Raw genomic sequence first — 11,770 nt, forward strand, 5'->3', positions numbered from 1 at the left:
ATGGTTAAGTCGTTAGAGCAAATGGATAATTACATTCAGACAAACAAAATCTAGGGAGCTTTTTTACATATTTTATGTGAAAATGACAATGAGAATGATGGTCGTAATGTGAACGTAGTTAGGTCGTAAGAAGAGCGTGATGAGGACGGCAAGGGCGTGCTAGAATCGTACTGTGGTCGTGAACAGCTTGGCACAGTCGTAGTGGAAGCTTAGTTGGGTCGCGGAGTGGGGGACGTGATTGTCGTAGTGAGGTCGTGATTAGGTCCCTGTGAGATCGTAGTGCAGTCTCTCCGAATACAATCACGCTTTCGCTACGCTCTCACTACGATTGTACAGCGACCTATGCGATCTTACTACGATCTTAGTGCGCTCTTACTACGCTTCTACTACGACCTTATGTCGCCACAGCCGCACCACGATTGTTTTGAACATGTTCAAAGTTGGCCACGTTCTTCACGATCTTTAAGACCTCACCACGACAATGATACGACCTTACTGCGATCTACACGATCGTACTACGATCATCAAAATTTGCATTTTTTTCACAGATCGTAGTGCGATCGTGGCCTAGTGGGACTGCGGTATTACCCCTTTTTTTGACATTGTCAGTATTTTTGTAATTTTACTTTTAACTAAACTTTTGACAATATTTTCATGAATAAGATTTTTTTCTCTCTCATTAAGTAAGAACCATATTCTCTTATTACAATATATGTGTATGTACGTTCAACATAGTGTATTTTTATTCATGAAGTTGATTGCTTAATTGATCAAATGATATTTAACGCCATATTTGCTTGTTTTTGTAGTGATGAAGATTAAAGCACAATGTTGACTGTTGTACGCCTATTTTTGACATTTTTACCTATTATGTCTGTTAGTTTTGTTCACATATCGTTGTCAATTTAATGGACTTTTTTGCGACTGTCATACAACTTAAGCTAGCTATAAAAAACAGCTTTTGTTTTTCGTTCATTTTTTTTATATAAATAAGGCCGTTAGTTTTCTCGTTTGAATTGTTATACATTGTCATAACGGAGCCTTTTATTGCTGACTATGCGGTATGGGCTTTGCTTATTGTTGAAGGCCATACGATGACCTATAGATGTTAATGTCTGTGTCATTTTGGTCTCTTGTGGACAGTTGTCTCATTGGCAATCATACCACATCTTCTTTTTATAATTAATCGACATGGCTGTACCAAGTCAGGAATATAATAGTTGTTATCCATTCGTTTGATGTGTTTGAGCATTTGATTTTGCCATTTGATTACAGACTTTTCGTTTTGAATTTTTCTCGGAGTTCAGAATTTTTGTGATTTTACTTTTCTGCACCAGATCCTTGTAATCAACTGGTTTGGGAGGAATAAATGTAAAACACAGATACTAATTTTCAACAGATTTTCCCCCATTGTTTCCATTATGTACACTCATAGGCAAAAACTAACCTAGAACAGTCAGGTGAACAGTCACAGCTTTCTGAGAGTCTGGCTGTATATTTTGTACGATACATGTGTAATCGCCATCGCCGCCTTTTCGCACTTCGGTTATCTAAAGATTAAATTTAGAAGCTATGGGCACAGCACGGCATGTGTATTAGGGGCAAATTCAGTAAAAAATCTCCCATTGACTTTAATGCTAATCTATGTGTGGAAATAAATTTATACCTGATTTACCTTTAGAAATTAAAAACTTTCATATATCATTCATAAAAGTACAAATGTAGCCCTATCTTTTGCAACAATAAAAACATAGGGTCATGCGGCATTTTTGGGCATTCACATGTCCTTGTTTACAAACAATGTAGATTCGCACTGAATTCCTATACTGACCCCCATTACTTTTCAACCCTGTAGGGGGAAAATAGTACATTCAGCATTTATTTTTTATTATTTTCAACTCTAGTTTTGATCCATCTACCAAAAAATATTTATTACAAACATTATCTACCAATCAGAAGAGCACAGGACTTCACTTTGCGACAGAAAGCTCTCCCCCAAATGGGCGGTCCCTGATGACGTATATTTATTTACTGAATTTACCCCTATAAGAGACTTTTTTACTTCTTTTCCAACTTTTTTTGTAATAAACATGTAATGTATCCAATTTTCAAGTTCCAGTTTCAATACAACCTTCATAAATGCTGAATTTGTAAAGAAAAAGAAAAATTTATACTACAGCCCATACTGCGGCCAATGTATATTTGGTATATAAAGTTGCGCATTGACTGTTTTTAAAAGAATGGTGTAAAATACTATGTTTAATAAATATGAATTGTTTTCTGTGTTTGCTTTGACCAGTATTGCAAGTACATCTAGAAACTAAAGTCTTGGTGTACTCTTAGTTAGTTTTTTCCTTATAAGGAAGTTTTTGATTAAATACCATGAAAAGACCACAAAAAGACTTTTCAAAGACTTTTTTAAGCAGTTTCATACCAAATAAAACAACAATTATGTTTCATTATACTAAATCTGTGTTTTAATTACTTGTAAATTTCATAAAATGTCATTGACAATCACTCTGCAGAAATTCCTGTTACCCCAACATCAGGATGGGTTGTTCGCCAAAACTAGACAGCCAGAACTGAAGTAGAAAAAAGTGCCAAATATGAAAAAATAAGATTAGGTATGACCAAACTTTACATTTGGGAGATTGAAGTAATAATTTAGAATATTTAAAACCAATTATTTAACACAAAAATCCAATTACAAACATTTCAACAGTTGTTTCATAGATGAAGGACATGTAATCATGAAAAGTTGTCTAGTATATTCTTTAAATAAAAGAAACGCAATGCGTTATGTAAAAATAAATGAATACCTTCATGCGGTCAGATTATTCGAGTGTTAAAATACAAGAAAAATGCTTATTTACCACTTGTTCTACAACTTAACCTGGGGAACACAGCTAAAAAAAAACACTATGTCAAAGGGAGGTACTCCATTTTTTTCATATGATTTTATGCATTATGAGGAGAAATATGTGCAAAATGTAATGCAAATGGGGAGAATATTTATGCCTTTCATTGATATCATAACTCTCAAGTGTAATTTATATTGTTTCTTTCAATCTGGACACAAAAACTGATTTTTACCATATACTCCATGCTTCTCTCACAGTACACTGAGTGCATCCTGGATAGCCGCAGTTAAAGATAGAAATGTGTGTACAAATCAACTTCAAAAGGTTCCAAAATCCTTCCATTACATTAACATTTACAGGAAACGAGTTTTGTGATTATTGTGTGGCCTTGGACAAGTACAGTGAAAAAGTGCATATTTTCCTGTAGGGGTAAATTCAGTAAAAAATCTCCTATTGACTTTAATGCTAATTTATGTGTGGAAATAAATTTATACCTGATTTACCTTTAGAAATTAAAAACTTTCATATATCATTCATAAAAGTACAAATGTAGCACTATCTTTTGCAACAATAAAAACATAGGGTCATGCGGCATTTTTGGGCATTCACATGGCCTTGTTTACAAACAATGTAGATTCGCACTGAATTCCTATACTGACCCCCATTACTTTTCAACCCTGTAGGGGAAAAAAATAGTACATTCAGCATTTTTTTTTTTTTTTTTTCAACTGTAGTTTTGATCCATCTACCAAAAAATATTTATTACAAACATTATCTACCAATCAGAAGAGCACAGAACTTCACTTTTCGACAGAAAGCTCTCCCCCAAATGGGCGGTCCCTGATGACGTATATTTATTTACTGAATTTACCCCTATTACCGTTTTTATTCAACGTTACAATACCAGGATCACCCGAAACTTTACAAGTTAATGTGACAGTATTACCGATTGCTGCAAAGACATCTGTTAGCCTCGTTCCCATAATGCACCTGTCACGACTGAAACAAGTAGTAGTTTGTCAATGTAATAAACGATACTTCAGTAAGTGTTTAATAAAGCTACAGATTACTTTTACCTTAATATAAGTTATTTACATACTATACATTATTATGCATTCTGTGTATGCTATTTTGCTACAGCAGGCTTTGTTTTCTGTTGATAAAATATTTGCTTTCCTCATGTTATACATTTTTTCTTAAAAATGATGGTTTTCTAGTATATACATATATTGTAATAAGAGAAAATAGTTCTTACTTAATGAGAGAGAAAAAAATCTGAATTATGATAAAATTGTTAAGTTAAATTTAAGTTAAAGGGGCACTAATAAAAAGATAAAAATATATCTAAAGTATGATTTTTTTTGTGATTCAATCATAAATGAAAGTGAAATAATGACATAATAATTCGCTTTAAGCAGCCAGTATTGTTCAATTTTGTCAAATTAAAGTAAGACACATTGATGATGAATTATTCACTTGAAGTAAATTCGACCTCATTGAATCTGTATTCATGTGAACTTCAATTTAACCTCTTAGCTAGAGATTGATAACGCATGCATCAAGCGTGTTCGTTTATTTAATGGGGTAATAAGTGTCAACATTGGAAGTGAAAAAAGGTAAATCATTTGATCGACTGACTCAATCCACATAAAATTACCATTGGAAGTCTTCGGAGATTAACTTGACAGTGAATTAGATGGCTTGAAGACTAAAATACACACGTAAGAAAGCTACATATTATCGAGTCCATGCCCAGTAAATTGTTTATATTAGACTTTTTATAATATGGATAATAGTTTGCATGGTTATAAATCAAATATGAGAATTTGATCAAATCGATGAAGATGAATATGACAGCTAGTGCCCCTTTAAAAAGCTGGTGTAAATAAAGTAGTATGGTATGTTGTTACTTGTATGGGAGGTTTTATTTCAAGACAATATGCGGATTCTAGCTCCTTTCTTCATTTAATGTTTGCTTGTACAGAATTTTTTCCAAGAAAGATAATCAATATTACTGAACATCAGGGTGTATAATTTGAAGTGTGTGAATATTTATATAGATAGTTTCCTTCACCATCTATTATAGATATAAGAAGATATATTGTTTATTATAAGTACAATTTGTTTAGGGAACTCAGGATCTACATACATTCTGAGTGGGTTTACTGTTTTCTTATCCCTATCAGTATGCTTTTTGAAAAGGTCAAGCATATTTTAATGAGAGAAACAGAAAGAGTTTTATTTGTCTTGTTTTAAAGAGTTGTTATGAAAAGTTGTGCATGTTTAGAAATTTTAATTTGTACCCTTGTCTGCTTGGTGGACTTTTTACCAAAAATATGTTTATATTCATATGTACTTTGCCTCTGTTCTGCTCTGTTCGAGGTAGTGATGGCCACTGACACCGTTATACATGCACGTATATTTGTCCGGGGAAAGTACTATACAAGCTCGATTACAAGTCATTTTGAAAAATTAATTACATGAACAAGTGGTTATTTTTCTCATTTGCAAAATTATACCATATCCTTATCTTTATATTCAATAATTAAAAATATATCTTATAGATACAAACATATGCAAAATGTAATTACCGGCCATAACTGATTGAAAAAGGAAAAACAACGTCCATGTAGACATCATCTTTATAAATAATCTGAGGTCTTGTGAGCTATAAAATATGAAAATAATATTATATACATGACTAACATACAATGGGTGTAAGCTATATGGACCTTTCTTTAGTGGTTATAAATGTTTACATTTTCCATGAAACGTAGATGTTCATTATGGAGAGAGTATACCGATGTTAGTAACACTTACAAGAATTTTAATTCTTAATCATCTATACAAAAAATGTATATCTGCGGAAAAATACGAGTAAGCATTTAATTTTAACCACCCAAGTTAGACTTAAACAGTCTTCCAAACATGACATATAATAAAGATAACAGGAATTACCAAAAGTATTAAAAATTACAACCGACCACACCAACCACTAACCACCGACTTTTTTCTATAAGACAGACAACAAAGAAAAACACACAGTCTATATATATATCTGTATTACTAGTAATAGTGATTAGCCGACTCTATTTCATATCGGTTAAAAATAAGCTTCTCTTATTGGATAACAAGAGGCCACATGACATTCTTTATTCTTCGGTAATTAATTCCAGCGGTCATTAACAACCACTTTTACATGATAATGACGGTGGGGCGTGGTTTGTCTATTTGAGTGACGTAGCGTAATAAAACGCATTCGCGATTCAGACTTGTTTACAGTTGACAGTTGGGAAAATGGAAGAATCGTCTGCTACTGCAGACAACTATAATGAACGGTTTGCAATACTTTCTGAAGCTGACAGAGATAAACTCCTAAGCAACAAGAATGCCGAGAGCAACAAAGCAGCCACCAAATTTACAGTCAAGACTTTTCATGACTATTGCATGGCAGCGACGAACTATCAGACGATTGTGGCCATTGACCTGCTACCCGACAATGCTCTTGATCAACTGCTTGAAAAGTTCTATCCATCACTAAGAAACAAGAATGGAGAAAAGTATGCTGTCCAAAGCTTGAGGTCAATACGAGCCGGCATTCAAAGGTAGTTACACTCGAGTTGCATTGTGAATGTTTACTGTTTGCTAGTCTGGAACTTTATTTATGTTTGTGCAAGTGCATTTTATAGATAATTATGTTACTTTGTGTGTTGATAATTTTAAATATCAATGCATTCTAAACCTGAATCAATTTGTTTACATGTTCTCCAGGCACGTTTCTTTAATTTTCTGGGTAGATATATAAACAAGAAGATGTGGTATGATTGCCAATGACACAACTCTCCACAAAATGACACAAAAATTGACAACAAAGAGCAAATCCAATACTCCATACTCAGCTTTAAAAGGCCCTAATTCTTGTGGCTGTACACCGCAGCTGAATTTGAATAACTAGCTTTAATTCATGTACTTTTTACGTATACTATAAACATGATAAATGTACAAAACGTAGTGAATTGTATGTGTATTTATATGTGCCATTTATTTTTCAGGTACAACACTGAACCGCCACGTAGACGGGAGATCAATATTATCAGCGGTGAAAATTTTAATCGTAGTAAGACTATATTTGAGGCTGTTTGTATATAGACTTGAAAAAAAAAGTGCACTTGGTGATGTAACCCACAAACCTGTGATTAATGATGAAGATATGGCAAAGATATCTGCCTATTTCAAAACTTGGAAAACAGATCAAGTAGTCCTTATCAGAAAGGTTTGGTTTGATCTAATGATGTTTTGCTGCCGTAGAGGAAGGGAATGACTGAGAGAACTTTCAAAAACTTCCTATGTTGTTGATGGTGATGGATTGGGTCAAAAATACATAAAATATGGATCAGAATTGACAAAAAATCATCGTACTGATGTAGAGGATTCGTCCGGTGGAGTAATTTACGAAGAAAAAGATAGCGACTTGTGTCCAGTTGCCTCTTACACTTTTTATTTAGGGAAAATGAACCATAAATGTGATGTACCTTTTCAGCGTCCGCGACCAAATTACCATACAGCAGATGAGACATGGTTTGAGAACAAACCACTTGGAAAAAATACTTTAGGTGCATTAATGGCAAAAATCTCAAATTGTGCTGGATTATCAAAAGTATATACCAATCACTCCATCCGATCAACATCTATAACAACTATGAGTGAAAGTGGTTTTGAGGACAGAAAAAATAAAAATGTATCTAAGCACAAGTCACTACAAAGTATTGAAAATTACTCAAGGGACTCTTCACTACCACAAAAGAAAAAGATGTCAAAACCTCTTGCCTCATCATTATGTGGTAGAGCTATATTTTTATGTTATTTAAGATTTTATGTTATTAGAATATATACTGGATATATTCTATTTACAGTTATTATAATTTGTAATATGCTAGTTTACTCAGGTAGAACATTTCTTATTGTTTATATCTTTTCTATTGGTCAGTATGATTTAGGCGGGAATCTTTTGTTTAACTATTCTTTGTTCTGGTCACTTGGCTAAAATATTTATATGAAGTGGTAGCCATTTTCTTCAGCTCTATTGGAAGTTGTTATATCTTTAATTTGATATCGAAATAGTCTAGGACTTTCATATTCTTTTATAAGGTCAGTTTATAACTAATATATTCATTACAATAACATTCAAGTTTTAATGTTCAAGAGTGAGTGATATACAAGTGTATAATTGTATGAATAGGTGACCGTATTATGAAAGGTGTGTGCGATTGATTGAATAGTAAAGTTATGTGTAAACTATTCATAACTCATAAAGTAATAAAGATAAACTTGATAATATAGTTTTATTTGTAAGATTTAATAAACTATATAAATTTTACATAAAACTGGTAAAAGTATGATTTATACTTTAATTTCTAGTTACATTAATATATAATCTATTTTAACAGTTTGTATGAGTGAGCGTTAACTGATTTTATACTTCTTTAAAGTTAATACAAGTAAATATTTGATTAACCAGATTTAAGGATAGATAACTCTGATTATTCTAATCTAGCAGTATAAATAAGGTTTCTATGATTTTAATATTTTGTCTTCAGGTTATATTATTGAAACAGAATGTAAACTGATTCAATTCAATCAGTTGGTGAAAAGACCTTTGCACTACATGTGAGGTATGTTTATATGTATACAGTTTGTATTGTTCATGTTACTTTTATGTTGCTTTGCTTAAATGTATTGCCTGCTTTGTGTAACTGTTGCAAAACGGAATGTCTTGTTTGCACTTACAATTTCGTGTTATTATTATGTTAAACTAACTATTTTTGGTATGATACTACAAGCGTAGCTATGTATTAGCTGTGAACTTAGTCTGTGGTTGCATATTTCACAATGCACTAAATACAGAGAAATATAGAATGTACTTATTTAATACAGAATTCGGAATGGTGTAATATCGTTTTGTGTAGCTTGTAAAACTATTATTTTAAGGGCAAAGGAAATCTAGATATATTGATTTTATAGTAATTGATAATTACTACTGATTGAATTGTATAAGAATTATATTGTTATTATTTCAGGGTCATTTTTGTTAGAATATTAACATCAATTCTGATGAAATAAAGAACCTAAGACCTATCAACGTGTTTGTGTTTATTTAAATACATGGGAAGCACGACTACAATTATACAATACTACAGCAGAGATACATGTACCGTCTACTGAGAACAATGAAATAAGCAGTGTTAATAATATTTCTCCTTGAACAGGAAATGCTGTTGCCATTAGAGCACCAACAACTGTTGCAGCTGTACCACAAACTGTTCAAAATACCAATGCATCTAGTACATGTATGCAACTTGATGATATTGATTTTCTCGATGACAGTTTTATCAGTGAGTCTGCAGACTTTGATAAAGTACTGAAATAAATTAGTTCCTCTCATAACAATTTTCAAACCAATTACTCAAGAACAGAGTCCATGAGCAACAGAAATGATCATAGCATTAATATTCAAAATGTGTCCGGTATAGTCTTTAATTTCTATGTTTCTAAAGACTAAATTTATACATGTACTATGTGGATTTTTCCAGTTGAAAATTTTCCTGTTTTAATTTTATCTTGCAGTTGTTGTTGAATTGTTAACCATATGTGTGTAATACTCATAAAATGATAGAAAACATTATTTTGTATTCAAATACTGAAAATTGCACTCAAATGAATGGCAGTGACTTATAGTCATTTAAAACTATGACCGGTGTTCACTCTTTCTTATATGAATACATACACTTGAGGTTACTTTGAACAATTTGATTTTTTTTTAATACATGGTTTCTCAATGAAATAAACATAATAGTTCTTGAATAACTGGTCATTATCGTGATATATGGACATCCCGTAGGACAGTTCATATATCACGATAATGATAAGTTATTCAAGAACTATTATGTAAATACGGTATGATTTTTCTCATTGTCAAAGACTGTACGTTGCTTAAATCCTATTCATTTCAACATTAGCACCAAATGTTTAGTTTAGTTGTCTTAATTGCAATCATACCACATCTCCTTATTTCTATAAAGATATGCATAGGATGTGATTAGGTTGAAAAAAAGCTTCATTTAAAAGAAACTTAATTATATTGATTGATTGATTGTTGGTTGCTTAACGTCCAGTGGCAAATATTTCATGCATATTCAGGACGAGAACAAGTTCACTATAAATACAATAGGTAGGTTGTTGTAATAGAGGCCATCTAGGATGATGGTCGGGGAAATTTGGATTGCCACTGGGACATGAGGGTATATTGGATAGGGACAGAAATTTTGCCTTGCAACAGGCCACCTACGGACCCCTCAAAGAGTTGTTGCAAGGGTTCTTAACGTGCAAAGAGCGTGGCACTCTCTTTACACGAGGCATCGGATTTAACGTCCCCCTTCTGACCGGACGTGACTGCGAACTTGATACATCCCGTACAGCCAAACGGACGCCCCACTTCAGCAAGCGCTTTACTGCCGGTAGGGAGAAGACCAAGTGACCATATTTCTTTACCCCAGTCACCCGTCGGGTCGAAACTTAATTATAAAGAATAAATATCGCTTGAATATATCAAAAATTAATTTTAATACTTACAAGTCTTCTAGACAGTAATTTGTTTTGAATTTGAATTTTTGTATTTTATACTATCATTTTGGGATATTTGGCCAATGAAACTACAGATAACAAACCATGTCTGTTTCTAAATCTATGTCGTCGATTTGTTTGGCCCTGTACCAAATGAAAGTAATAATATCTGTACACTGAGTTGAATTAAACTGAGTGAAGGTCAAGACAAATTATAAGAAAATAATTAAAAAAATAATAATACTCTGAAAGAAGGCAGAAATGACAACATATGCGAGTCTGGATGTAGTTTACAGAATAATGATTAATGGGATAACCGTAAAAAATAAAGGTTTAAAAAAATGTAAAGAATACAGAAAATAAGCCAAAAAAATAAAGAATACAGATTAATTGTGGGCTGAGTTATAAAGAATGAGGTAAAAAGTAGATTAATAAAAGTACTGAAATTCAAGGAAAATTCAAAACGAAAAGTCATTAAATTGAAAACAGACCAAACGAATGGAAAACAACTGTCGTATGCCCGATGGTATAGACATGACCTTATATTAAACATGATTGATTAAAGCAGGTTTAATGGATAAACCATTCTCTTGTATGAAAGTCGCATGGAATATGTACCATTGATTATTTTATATCTGCAACAATGTATGGACAAAACTTACACAAGTAAAAATTTCAAAATTTGGGTTCAGAAGTCAACATTGCATTGTGTTTAAATCTTAATCACTATAAAACAGATAACTTGACTAATTTCAACACAAAGAAAAACTATAATGGCATTTTGATAGTTTACAGACTAATTTTATGAGCAAAACGGAAAGACAAGAATATAAAAATTACCATAGCACAAAAACACAATGCAGGATGTATAAGTGCCGATTCACGCCAAAATTATATTACCAAATTAAAAAAAAAGGATTAGACAGGAAATATACAAAGACAAATAAAAAGAACACTATAACGTAGATAAACAATAGGTCGTACCTAGAATCTATACTTCAAGACCATCATGTAAACATTATTTGTGAAGTTGATACGGAATATTATCAACAAAGTTTTAGGCATCTTCCTATGAACGTTTTTTTTAAAGGACGAGACGTTCTTTGAGATAACCCCTATTCGTCAACTTTCTTCTCAGACATTGGTGGTGTTTTACAAAATCTAAATAGCATCTGAAAACACTTGAATACCAATGCGTTTGGAAATGTAAGTATGCAGGTGAAGTTGGTATATTAATTATGTAATGGAAATTTATAATTTCAAAATCAAAATCGTCTTGTGTGTCATTG

General features: G+C 32.4%; 1 long non-coding RNA gene across 1 annotated transcript; it reads left to right on the forward strand.

Annotated features, from left to right (window-relative positions):
• Positions 1-7,742: 7,742 nt before the first annotated feature.
• LOC139522336 (uncharacterized) lies at positions 7,743-9,479 on the forward strand. Its single transcript, XR_011664389.1, has 3 exons — positions 7,743-8,009; positions 8,459-8,533; positions 8,939-9,479. It is a non-coding gene; the product is annotated as an uncharacterized lncRNA (long non-coding RNA).
• Positions 9,480-11,770: the final 2,291 nt, after the last annotated feature.

The sequence above is a fragment of the Mytilus edulis genome, chromosome 5 (assembly GCF_963676685.1).
Source record: "Mytilus edulis chromosome 5, xbMytEdul2.2, whole genome shotgun sequence".
In the NCBI taxonomy this organism is placed as follows: domain Eukaryota; kingdom Metazoa; phylum Mollusca; class Bivalvia; order Mytilida; family Mytilidae; genus Mytilus; species Mytilus edulis.